The sequence below is a fragment of the Ruditapes philippinarum genome, unplaced genomic scaffold (genome assembly GCF_026571515.1).
Source record: "Ruditapes philippinarum isolate M1 unplaced genomic scaffold, ASM2657151v2 ctg8113_1_1_1_1, whole genome shotgun sequence".
NCBI classification, from domain to species: Eukaryota; Metazoa; Mollusca; class Bivalvia; order Venerida; family Veneridae; genus Ruditapes; species Ruditapes philippinarum.
Window position 1 is genome coordinate 95,001 of NW_026861133.1, and position 12,715 is coordinate 107,715.

Below are 12,715 nucleotides of genomic sequence, written 5' to 3' on the forward strand. Positions count from 1 at the left end.
CTATAAGACTTATATATGAAGTTACATGTATTTAATCAATAAAGAAGTTATTAAAACAACAAATGATTTAAAAGGAATGTTGCATGTAAAATCATGCTCTTAGAGATAAATGACATATTTTCATCAGAAAAATAATTATAGTTATATAAATAAGGTTTTTCAAACATGGGCATTAACTAGTGTTTATTTTTGTGGTTGTTGATAAATGTCAGTTCATTGTATATTTCATAAGAAAACTTATATAGATTCTTGTATACAAAATAATTATATGTCCATAGTCATATACCAGTAAAGAATATGGTGATTTATTTTTAATATTACTATAATTATTCCTTCAAAACTTACTACTGTTGTCTTAATAAATTCTGTTATGAAGGATTTTTACTGTCTAAATAATCTTCATTCTGTATCACTAGAAATGATTCAAAAACCTGTCAAGTGTTTGACTTTAAACACAATACACACATTGTACTAGTAAAGTCTTGTATTAGTTGTTCTAAGTGTATATAAATATCTAAAGAAAAGCATCCATGGCCTTTTTGTGTATGAATAAACTTTATTGTGTATCAATAAAAAACAATACAAATCTTGTGATGAAGCAATGAGTTATTGGCGTCCGCGCCGAAGCGCGGCGCCTATTGGAATGAAATGAGATTTTGCGAAAGGGCGACAGCATCTTCTCGAGCCTTTTATAGTTGCCAATAATAAAAGCCGATCATTCCGATCGGTATGAGGGTGCTTGATTGTTAATTAGTCGCGATATGTACAATGAATGGCGAACTGGAGAATTTCGCAATGCAAACATTTTCAAATGAAATAACCTTTTCCGTCAATAAATCGCGCTCTTCGGGGTATTTTTGCTTATCATTTTGTAGTACACAGTGGGTTATTATGGTATGTTATTCCGAAAGCTGTTAATAGAATGATGAGTTGATGACCTTAATAGTCCGAAAATCTATTTATAGAGGGATGTACTCCTAGGTAATTCCCGGTCTCTCCCGGGATTTACTAATGACCGGCGAATAGTACCACACGTTTATTGTCCGGTCTCTCCCGGTTTTGGAGTAGATATCGTTACAGAACAGAACAAATATTTTACAGATAAATAAGCTTTTTTTCAAAATGAATGTTTGTCACTTAGTTTGGTTACAATAATTAATAAACACAGATCAACTCTCGAATTGATTGATTATTATTATACATAAACATACAATTCGAAAAAAACCAACAACACAAATCGCATGTTATATTTTATCTATATGAGATAAAAACAATAAATATGTACAATAATTGAGAAAAAATGTACATTTTTATGGCATTAATATGACACTATCAACTTTAAAACATTTTATATAATTTGTTATTCGTGTTTAGTAAAGATTCCGAAGAATTATTCAAAGTTACAAATCAGATTTTATGAATTATTCAATTGATTGATAATTTAAAAAATGATAAAGAAAAATACAAATGTACATGTATATGGTTTAAGAATAAACAATATTATAAATTGAAAGATTAACCATGATTTACTGACTTTTTCCAGTTAAGTTTTGACTTATAATCGTCGATCAGTATGACAATTGAATTCTTAAAATAGTAGTAAACGTAAAAACTCAGTATTAAAATAGCGCATAAAACACACACAAAAAAGGAAAAGAAAACAATATTCATAAAATCTGTATTTTTTTTTATTAAAATAGAAATTACATTTATTGTATAATAAACAATTATGCTCAACATGATCAACATGGTAATATGACAAGTGTCATATTGTTACTTAGTGTGAACAGATACCTTAAGAGGGGGTCCTCGTTAATAGCAATAACATAATAAGGGACAATTACACAAGTATGGTGTTGATCATGCGTTACACATATGGATTATAAATGATTGTATACATGTATATCCGTTGCTATTAATAACCACGATCATAAAGAAATAACAAGTAATATTCTAATTTCTAGCATGCCGATCAAAGTTATAAATAATGAACAATGTCTTTCGTCCGTTCATTCAAAAGTGATATACAATTCTGGTAAAACCCAATGAACCATTGAAAAGTTTATAAGAATATCTTGTCATCATATATCTACTAGTTCATCTGCACCTGCTGTTTGGACGCCCTTTGATGCTTTGCATCAATGCTTTTCTTGTATACATGTATAATGAGCATATAAATTAGCATAGATTTTTCAGGCACTTATGACTTTTAAAATTTCTCCCAATAGAACAAAGAAAAGGATTTGATATTTAAGGCAGATATTGAAATGATTAAAGAGTTACTGAATAAATATTTATTTATTGTACACCCACAAATGAAGTTTTGGGGGTTTATAGGCGTGAACTTGTCGATCCGTCTGTCCACCTGTCGGTGGTTTCAGGACAAAAACTAGTTTGGAATGAGATATCAATTGTCATTTGTATAGCAAGCTTATGTGGAGACCCTAGTTTGGATTGCTTGTGCATCATCTAGGGTCAAGGTCAAGGACACTGTTACAAAACAGGAAAAGTGGTTTCTGGACAGTAACTATAGTTAAGAATGAGATGTTTTAATCAAACATAATTTTCAGTGTTTTATTTTTTTAAAAATTAACATTATTTTAAATTGTAACTTGAAGCAGAAACTTTACATGGAAGATACCTGAATACAAACTAAATAAATAATATTCCATCCGATACTTTCTTAAATAATGTATTTATTGAAATGTGAAATTATGTGTATAAAGATCAAATTGAAACTTACTTGTGTTGTATTTGATACTGTGTCTTGAAAATAATAAAAAAATTGTATTGACTTTCTGTTTGACAAGATTATTAGTTGGAAATTTTACTTGTTGGCTTGCAGCCACGGCTGCAAGCCATTTCATTTGGAAAACCTGTTCCGGTTAGGTGGTTTTCTGCTTACATTTATAAGTGCATGATTGAACGGGAAACCAGTTGAAATCGTGCCAATCGCAACTTTTCGGCCTTTTCCGTCACTCTTCGGATTAATGATAATAGCCGATGTACTTCCGATTGCAATCGTGACAATTCGGGCGATTCCGTCATACTGCGGAATCAGACGAAGTAATATTACGGAAATCTAAGCTATTTTAGTTACTTCAGTAATCCCAGTTTGTTTATATAAATTGGATTCGTATTTTTACTTGATTTATTGATTTAAACCGTAATAAATTATAAACAAAATTGTTCCGTTTCAGTTCTTTTTTCAAGACGCAAAAGTTAGTTTTCTTTTTATAATTGTTTTTTGTCTGTATTAGTATTTAGGATGTTGACTGTAGTAGTATTCCGTCTTCAAAGGGTGGTCCAAATCACACAGTGCATGATCGAGTTATATTTAGATCTACTGAACTTGGTGAGGTAATCTAAAAATAGCCCATGCATATCATTAACCTTACCACGTGATGATTTATAGATAGCGCATCGTATCTGGGAACATGCTTAGTAATTAAATGAATTGTGCACACTTGTTTCCTTTTAGTATGATAGATCTTCACGTTAGTATTTTTACGATTGATTATTTTCTTTATAAGTTTTATACAATAGAGAATAGATTTCAAATCGTTTTGACAAAACTATTCGTTTTTACAAAAATAAAAACAAATAAATATGTTGGGATGAAGGCACAACTGTGCAAGCCTTTCCTTTTAAAAGGAAACTTTATTTTACTTTCTCTTTTGGTTTTGAATGAATATAAAGGGAAACAATTCACTTCCTTTTCCTGTTGTTATAAAATTTAATTGGATTATTTCCCTTCATGAAAATTGGACAAATTGCACAATATTATAAGACTAAGTTATAAAGTTCTGTGTATTTCATAAAAAAAGTTATTAAGACAACAAATGATTTAAAAGGAATGTTGCATGTAAAATTATGCTCTTAGAGATAAATGACATATTTTCATCAGAAAAATAATTATAGTTATATAAATAAGGTTTTTCAGACATGGGGCATTAACTAGTGTTTATTTTTGTGGTTGTTGATAAATGTCAGTATTGTCATTAGAAAACTTATATGTGTGTACAGAATATTTATATGGCTATAAAATTTAGTCATATACCAGTAAAGAATCTATTGATTTATTTTCAATGCACATTTCATTTGCATGTACTTTTCCTAAAAAATCTTCATATTATCACCTTAGTGCAATAACGTAATAAGTTCTTCTAAATTCAATAGGAGTTAATCAGTTATTGCACTAAGGTGACAAATTATGTTGTCTTAATAAATTATATATTGAAGGATTTTTACTGTGTATATATAAACTTTATTGTGTATCACTAGAAATGATACAAAAACCTGTCAAGAGTTTGAATAAATCATTTCATTTTAGACACAAGATGTTCACAAACCTATAGTCAGTGTACTTGTATGTTTTTCTAAAGTGTATATAAATATCTGAAGAAAAATACTTGAACCTTTTGGTTATAATTTTTTTTAACATGCACATCGAGCATTTAACTTTTAGCCTTCTTTTTTGCCATATATTTTCAGGCACTTGTTTTAGATATATAACCGTATTTAATAAACATAATGACTCAATATTTTAAGACATATAATGAAATGATTAAAGTGTAATTGAAGAAATATAAATTTATTGTAGTAAATGTATTTCTTTGAACAAATTCTTGTGTTAGTTTTTAGGAGAATCTACTTTGTCTTAAATATAAGTCATGATTTTCTCTGTTTCCTGAACAGGAATAAATTTAACTAATTAACTGAGTTTTATTTGATGTAAGAGCTGTAAGTAACTAAATATATCTGTCTTTGAGAGTATGTAGTATCTATCAGCCTTGTTTGTGGGAAATAATTAAGACATCATGCTTTTGAAATTAAGTTAAAACCTCAGGGAAATTTTGGGACAGGGATATAAACTTCAAAGTTTTGATGGAAAATTAAAGCTTAATCTAAGAAGGGAAAAGGGAAAAAAAAATGATATATTAACAATTTTTAATTGATAAATATATAAATTCTAATTGGAAATATTTAACTCACAATTGAATTTGTTTTGTTTGTAGTTATAATGATAGTATGTGACAGCTATGTGACAAACTGAGTGATAATATGTTATAATTTTGATGAAAATATGTGACACTGTTGGTATATATGGTGTTAAATAGAATAGATGATTCCCTTAGTGATAATTGAATTGGTATTTTAATATCTGTTTCCACAAGATATTGATAAATTATAAATGTATATTGTTAATAGAATTTATCTCAAATCTTTGATATGATATGTATCACAGTTGGTGAAAATATTTGATAATTTGTGACACTTGTTACAATGAAATGTGACACTGTGTGATAGAATGTGACACTCTTTATGATGCTATGGAGTCTAAGTAATGCTATTTAGTAAATTTTAGTAATGCTAGTAGACAGTCTTTGTGAAAATATGTAATATTCATGGAGAAAATATGTGCCAACACTTTTGTATTAGATAAATTAAGCACTAAGTGATAATTAAAGTGACCTCTATCCAGCTTTTCTGAAGTTTAATTTTTTTATCCCCTCCCCTCTTCGAATAAGAGGGGTTTATTGTTTTGCTAATGTCTGTCTCTCCATCAGTTGGTTTCCGCTGATTATCTTAAAAACTATTTATCACAAAGTCTTCATATTTCACATACTGATTGGTCATAACTAGTAAGTGACCCCTATTGATTTTGGAGTCACTAGGTCAAAGGTCAAGGTCACAGGGTTCTTGAATGTCAGTATGGTTTACTATTTATCTTGTAAGCTATTCATCACAAAGTCTTCATATTCCTAATATTTCCTGGTCATAACTATTAGATAACCCCAATTGAGTTTGGGTCACTAGTTCAAAGGTCTAGGTCACAGGGGCTTTAAATGTCTCATTATCTTGAAAAATTATTTATCACAAAGTCTTTATTTTTCTTTTTTCCATAATTGAACACTTCCATGTACCCATTTATGGCAAGTTTTTATAACAAAATTACCATTATGTGAGTCAAGGGCTAGAAAGGGGGGCATTTGTGTCGTTCGACATTTCTTGTTTCTTTTTGGGTAAATTGTTTCATATATTGTCAAATCAAAAGAATTATGGTGAAAAATACCCCTTGATACATGTAACCTACTGGTTAGCTCTTTTCTATTTAAATTACCAAAGCAGACAAGTTGTTTTCTGATCTTCTTTTTTTAAGAAATAAAAAAGTCAATTATGTTTTATAAATAACTCTTGGGATGCTGTTTCAAGAAGGCTTAACATTGATTTGATGCAGTTTTCACAAAATTACTAAAAGACTTAGTTTGAAACAAGGCAGTATTGTTTTTCCAACAGAAAAAAAATCAGAATGCTGCTTTAATGACATTCTTGGTGAAAATATGCTATACTTCTGTATACTGCAGTAAAATTGTGAAAGACTAAATCTTTACTTTATTGAGACTTGAATTTCAGATGGTATATGTTATTTTTTCATATATGTATAAATTGTTTGAAAACCAGTTTTATCTTTGTAACAGATGTCCCATTCGTGTTGAAATATTAGAATATTTTTGATAGAGTATTTGCAGGGGCGTATCACATTGGAGGAGGGGGGGTGGAGGATCTGACTCACAAGTGTCTGTGCGGCAAGTTTGTTTTGATTATTTCTAGGTCAAGTTTGAATATGGGTAACCTGGGTCAACCTGGCCAAATATGGAAAAACTTTGTTTACACTCTAGATCAATTGTCATCAAACTTGGTCAGGATAATTGTCTAAGTAATTGTTTGGATGAATTGGATGGATAAGGTGAGCGATCTAGGGCCATCTTGGTCTTCTTGTTTGGGGGGTAGAATAGGCCTTTAACTTTTTTTCAGTGTAATTCATATTTGTTTTACCTTACTTCCATTTTTGGTTCAAAATATGAAAGACAAATAATGTTAATTAAAAGTTGATTGATTTATATCACTTGAATTACTGTCAGCATTTTGCATTCTACAGTTACATAAAAATTGTTAAAGATTAAATGATATGTCAATATAGTTATATGTCTAATAAATTTTCAGTTTTTATGTTTTTGATATTCAAAGGCTGTTGAAGCAGAATATTGACTAAGGAGATAATTGAATTGAACACTTATCTAATAAAATATTCCATGTAGTACTTTCTTAAAAAAGTTATTCAATATAAATATGAAATTTTCTTTATAAGAATAAATCTTAAACATACTTTGATAGTTGAATTTGACACTAAGTCTTGAAAATAATCCAAAAATGGTATTGACTTTCTGTTTGACAAGAAAGGGGGAAATTTTACAATTTTTACTTCCTCTTTTGGTTTTTACTGAAAAGCTTAAAGGGGAATAACTCACTTCCTCTTCCTGTTGTTGTGAAAATTAATTGGATTATTTCCCTTGTTATAAATTTAACTATAAGACTTGTGTATGAAGTTCAATGAATTTAATCAATAAAGTATTTATTAAGACGACAAATGATTTAAAAGGAATGTTGCATGTAAAATCATGCTCTTATAGATAAATGACATAATTTCATCAGAAAAATAATTATAGTTATATAAATAAGGTTTTTCTGACGTGGGGCATTAACTAGTGTTTATTTTTGTGGTTGTTGATAAAATAAATGTCAGTATTGTCATTAGAAAACTTATATGTGTGTACAGAATATATGGCTATAAAATTTAGTCATATACCAGTAAAGAATCTATTGATTTATTTTCAATGCACATTTCATTTGCATGTACTTTTCCTAAAAAAACTACATATTGTCATCTTAGTGTAGTAACGAAATAAGTTCTTCTAAATTCAATAAGAGTTAATCAGTTATTGCACTAAGATGACAAATTATGTTGACTTAATAAATTATGTATTGAATGTTTTTACTGTATATATAAACTTTATTCTGTTATGCTAGAAATGATATAAAAACTTGTCAAGAGTTTGAATAAATCATTTCATTATAGACACAAGACATGTACAAACTTATAGTCAGTGTACTTGTATGTTTTTCTAATATATATATAAGTATCTGAAGAAAAATGCTTGAAGCTTTTGGGTATAAACATGCACATTGAGCCTTCTTTTTTGCCATATATTTTTCAGGCACATGTTTTTAATATAAAACCGTATAAAATAAACATAATGACTTAATATTTTAAGACATAATTATAATGAAATGATTAAAGTGTAATTGAAGAAATATAAATTTATTGTAGTAAATGTATTTCTTTGAACAAATTCTTGTTTAAGTTTTTAGGAGAATCCACTTTGTCTTAAATATAAATCATGATTTTCTCTGTTTCCTGAACAGTCATGAATTTAACTAATTAACTGAGTTTTATTTGATTTAAGAGTTGTAAATGTATTTATTAGGACAAATTTTTATGTTAGTTTTTAGGAAAAAATTCTTTTTCTTGAAGATAAGTCATGATTTTCTGTACTTTCCTGAACAGTATAAAATTTAACAATTGACTCAGTTTTATTTGATGAAAGAGCTGTAAGTAACTGAATATATATATGTCTTTGAGAGAATGCATGCAGTATCTATCAGTCTATTTTATAAGAAATATAAGGCAGTATATTTTTAAAAAGTAAGTTTAACTTTAAGCCTCAAGCAAACATTTGAAAGAAAATTTTGCACATTTTTAAGGATTAGGGTATCAAAGATATTTTTGAAATTTAAAATGGTTGTGAAAGCTTATCAGTAATAGATTGCACAGAAAATTGCAGGGGTTTTAAGTAACATTTTCATGTTCTAATTACATGTAAATGAAAATTTGTGAAAATTGATGTTGTTGGAGAATTCTGTCTTCAACATGAGTTTGTATATCTGATGTTGTTAGCTTAGGCTATTCTTGGTGATAATTATCACATTATCACAGTATTGGTGATAATATGTGGTACTCTCAGTGATAATTTATGACACTGTAAGTATTAATGACAATGTGATAATTTATGACAATGTGATAATTTATGACACTGTGATTATTTATGACACTGTGATAAAATATGACACTGTGATAATTTATGACACTGATTATTTATGACACTGTGATTAAGTATGATATTGTGATAATGTATAACACTGTGATAAAGTATGACACTATGATAATTTATGATAATTTATGACAATGTGATAATTTATGACACTGTGATAATTTATGACACTGTGATAATTAATGACAATGTGATTAAGTATGACACTGTGATAATTCATGACACTGTGATAATTTATGACACTGATAATTTATGACACAGTTGGGGATGATTTATGACATTTTACACACTCATATGCAAATCTTGTTGGAAAAATGTGATGATATTCTATACTTTTGTTGGTATAAATGTACATTTTAGGTGAAAAAATAGACACTTTGATGATTGTAAGTGACATTTTAGTGACATTATGTGACATTTAATTGACATTTTAGTGATAGTATATGACAATAAAGTGACATGTGACAATTAAGTGATTGTATGTGACATTTAAGTGACATATGACATTTTATTGACTGTATGTGACATTAAAGTGACATTTTATTGATAGAATTTTACATTTAGGTGACATTTAGTAATAAAATGTGACATTTTGGTGATTTTATATGATTTTTGAGTGACATGTGACATTTTAGTGATATTATATGACATTTTAGTGACAATATGTGACATTTTAGTGATTATGTGATATTTCAGTGATATAATGTGACATTTAATTGATAGTATGTGACATTTTAGTGATACTGATACTCCTTGTAATTATAATAACCTGTAATCTTTGTTGAAATATGTGATGGTATTCCTGATGATATGTGACACTATCTATGGCAGTATATGACACCATTGGTGAATATTTTGTGATACTTTGAGTGATAGTGTTAAGCCCCATTTACACTGTCCCTGTAATGGCCACGGTATAGCTATGGTGTCTTAATCCCCTGAACCGGGATGTTCTGTTGTGTTTTTCTAAATAATCAAATTGCGTTTACACATTCCAAACAGGTGGATTCCCAGTTCAGTACCCGATAGCACCGGCTATATACGGTAAGTGCCGATGCTAACCTGGTGAATTCCCGGTTGATCTGGGTGGAGACAGACCTGACTAAACACGGTGTCATCACAGTCCATCCTGACCATCGCTGATTTCACCACGGTCAAGCTACGGGTGATGCCGGTACTGTCCCAGTGACCCCCTGGTAATGCGCCTATTCTTCCCGGTTCATGTTGACATTTGGTAAGAAAGACAGCAGAGATGCCACCCAAAGGAAAGGGGGACATAGTTGGGAAAAATGTGCTTACAACGCCTACAGAGGTTGAGGTTTCTTTGGAAACGACTCCGGGAAGGACAGTAAGGAAAACTCTCCTCAGAAGAAATAGCAGAGAATGGCCCTTCTTTGTCTTCAAAGCAAAATTATCCAAAGTAGCACTTCAAGTGTACATATATCTGCTCTTAAAATTGCCTGTTATCAGCATGAGATCCTGACACCACTGTCTATCACCGTTGTATAACCTGGACTTGCCTGCAATATCCGGGACATTACTGGGTCCAACCGGAGCGTTGTCACCAATAACTGCAATGTACCCTGGCTCTGCCCCAACTACGGTTGGCCACGGTATGGATGCAGTATAGATACGATGGTTCACCGTCGATTCAGGATTACCGTTGCCAAGCAGATAGAACATGGTTCTGGGCTTGACCTTCCCAGTGAGTGCCGGTGAGCCCCAGTTGTATTAAACATTTGAATACAACAGTGGCGATCTCCCGGTTTGTCTAAGTTCACCAAGGTTTGTCCCGGTACTTCACGGAATCTCTACAGCTCTACGCAGGTTAACCACGGAACAAGAACCTTGATCCCAGTGGACTAAACTGTGGCAAACCGGGATGCCAAACAGGGACTTTGTAAATGGGGCTTTAGGCATTCTTAGTGATAATTTGAAAAACAAATGGTGACTTGTTGTTGAAATGATTTGACTTTTGATATGGATATGTGACACTCTTGATAATATTAAACTAATGATATGTGGATTTAATGTGACACCATTAGTGATAAAATGTAACTTCCTTGGATAAAATATGTGACAGTTGATGAAAATTTTTCATGCCCTTAGTTACTGTATGCAACACTTTTATATGGCAATTAAATGAAACATTCTTAATTATCAGTGATAATACATTACTATTTCAGAGAAACTATCTGTCACTCTGGACTTTTTTTTGTGCCCCCACGTTAGTGGCGGGCATTGAGATTTACCTTTGTCCGTCCGTCCGTTCACTTTTGTGTCGCACGTAACTCAAAAAGTATTTGACCTAGAGTCATGAAACTTTACAGGAATGTTGATCAGCATGTGTAGTTGTGCACCTGGGTATTTTGGTCTGGATATTTTTAGTATTTCCAGAGTTATTGCCCTTGACTTAGTAAAATTTTGCAATTTTCAACTTGTGTCGCATGTAACTCAAAAAGTATTTGACCTAGAGTCATGAAACTTTATAGGAATGTTGATCAGCATGTGTAGTTGTGCACCTGGGTATTTTGGTCTGGATATTTTTAGTATTTCTAGAGTAATTGCCCTTGACTTAGTAAAATTTTGCAATTTTCAACTTGTGTCGCATGTAACTCAAAAAGTATTTGACCTACAGTCATGAAACTTTACAGGAATGTTGATCAGCATGTGTAGTTGTGCACCTGGGTATTTTCATCTGGATATCTTTAGTATTTTCAGAGTTATTACCCTTGACTTAGTAAAATTTTGCAATTTTCAACTTGTGTCGCATGTAACTCAAAAAGGATTTGACCTAGAGTCATGAAACTTTTCAGGAATGTTGATCAGCATGTGTAGTTGTGCACCTGGGTATTTTCATCTGGATATTTTTAGTATTTTCAGAGTTATTACCCTTGACTTAGTAAAATTTTGCAATTTTCAACTTGTGTCGCATGTAACTCAAAAAGTCTTTGACCTACAGTCATGAAACTTTACAGGAATGTTGATCAGCATGTGTAGTTGTGCACCTGGGTATTTTCGTCTGGATATTTTTAGTATTTTCAGAGTTATAACCCTTGACTTAGTAAAATTTTGTAATTTTCAACTTGTGTCGCATGTAACTCAAAAAGTATTTGACCTACAGTCATGAAACTTTACAGGAATGTTGATCAGCATGTGTAGTTGTGCACCTGGGTATTTTCGTCCGGATATTTTTAGTATTTTCAGAGTTATTGCCCTTGACTTAGTAAAATTTTGCAATTTTCATTATGTGTCGCACGTAACTCAAAAAGAATTTGACCTAGAGTCATGTAACTTTACAGGAATATTGATCAGCATGTACAGTTGTGCACCAGGTATTTTCGTCTGGATTTATTTAGTGTTTTTAGAGTTATTGCCCTTCACTTAGAAAATTTTTGCAATTTTCAACTTGTGTGGCAAGTTTCTCAAAAAGGATTTGACATAGTCATTAAACCTTATGGGCAGGTTGCTCAGCATATTTTAGATTTGCACCTGGGGTTTCGCTTGTGGATTTATCCAGTATTTGTAGAGTTATTTCTCTTGACTTAGTAAAAAGATTGACAGAACAGTGGCGCGGTGGGGGCACCCGTGTCCTATGGACACATTTCTAGTTGTTCCTCTTAACTCATACTATATCCTTACAATAAACAACAAACAATATAATACTATTTGAAAATGTATTATATGTATGGAGCACTTGGACGATCAGTGTGAATTTAAAGAACGGGAAAACAAAAATTAAAAATTGGCAAATATTTCTC

The 12,715-nt window shown here is 30.9% G+C and overlaps 1 protein-coding gene across 1 annotated transcript in view; it reads right to left on the reverse strand.

Moving 5' to 3' along the window:
• LOC132714669 (uncharacterized) overlaps positions 1-7,302 on the reverse strand; it is a 51,822-nt gene extending 44,520 nt beyond the window's left edge. Inside the window, exon 1 of the mRNA XM_060697578.1 lies at positions 7,172-7,302. The gene's annotated coding sequence lies outside the window, so the exon portion shown is untranslated. The remainder of the gene's footprint in view (positions 1-7,171) is intronic.
• Between the last annotated feature and the right edge of the window lie 5,413 nt (positions 7,303-12,715).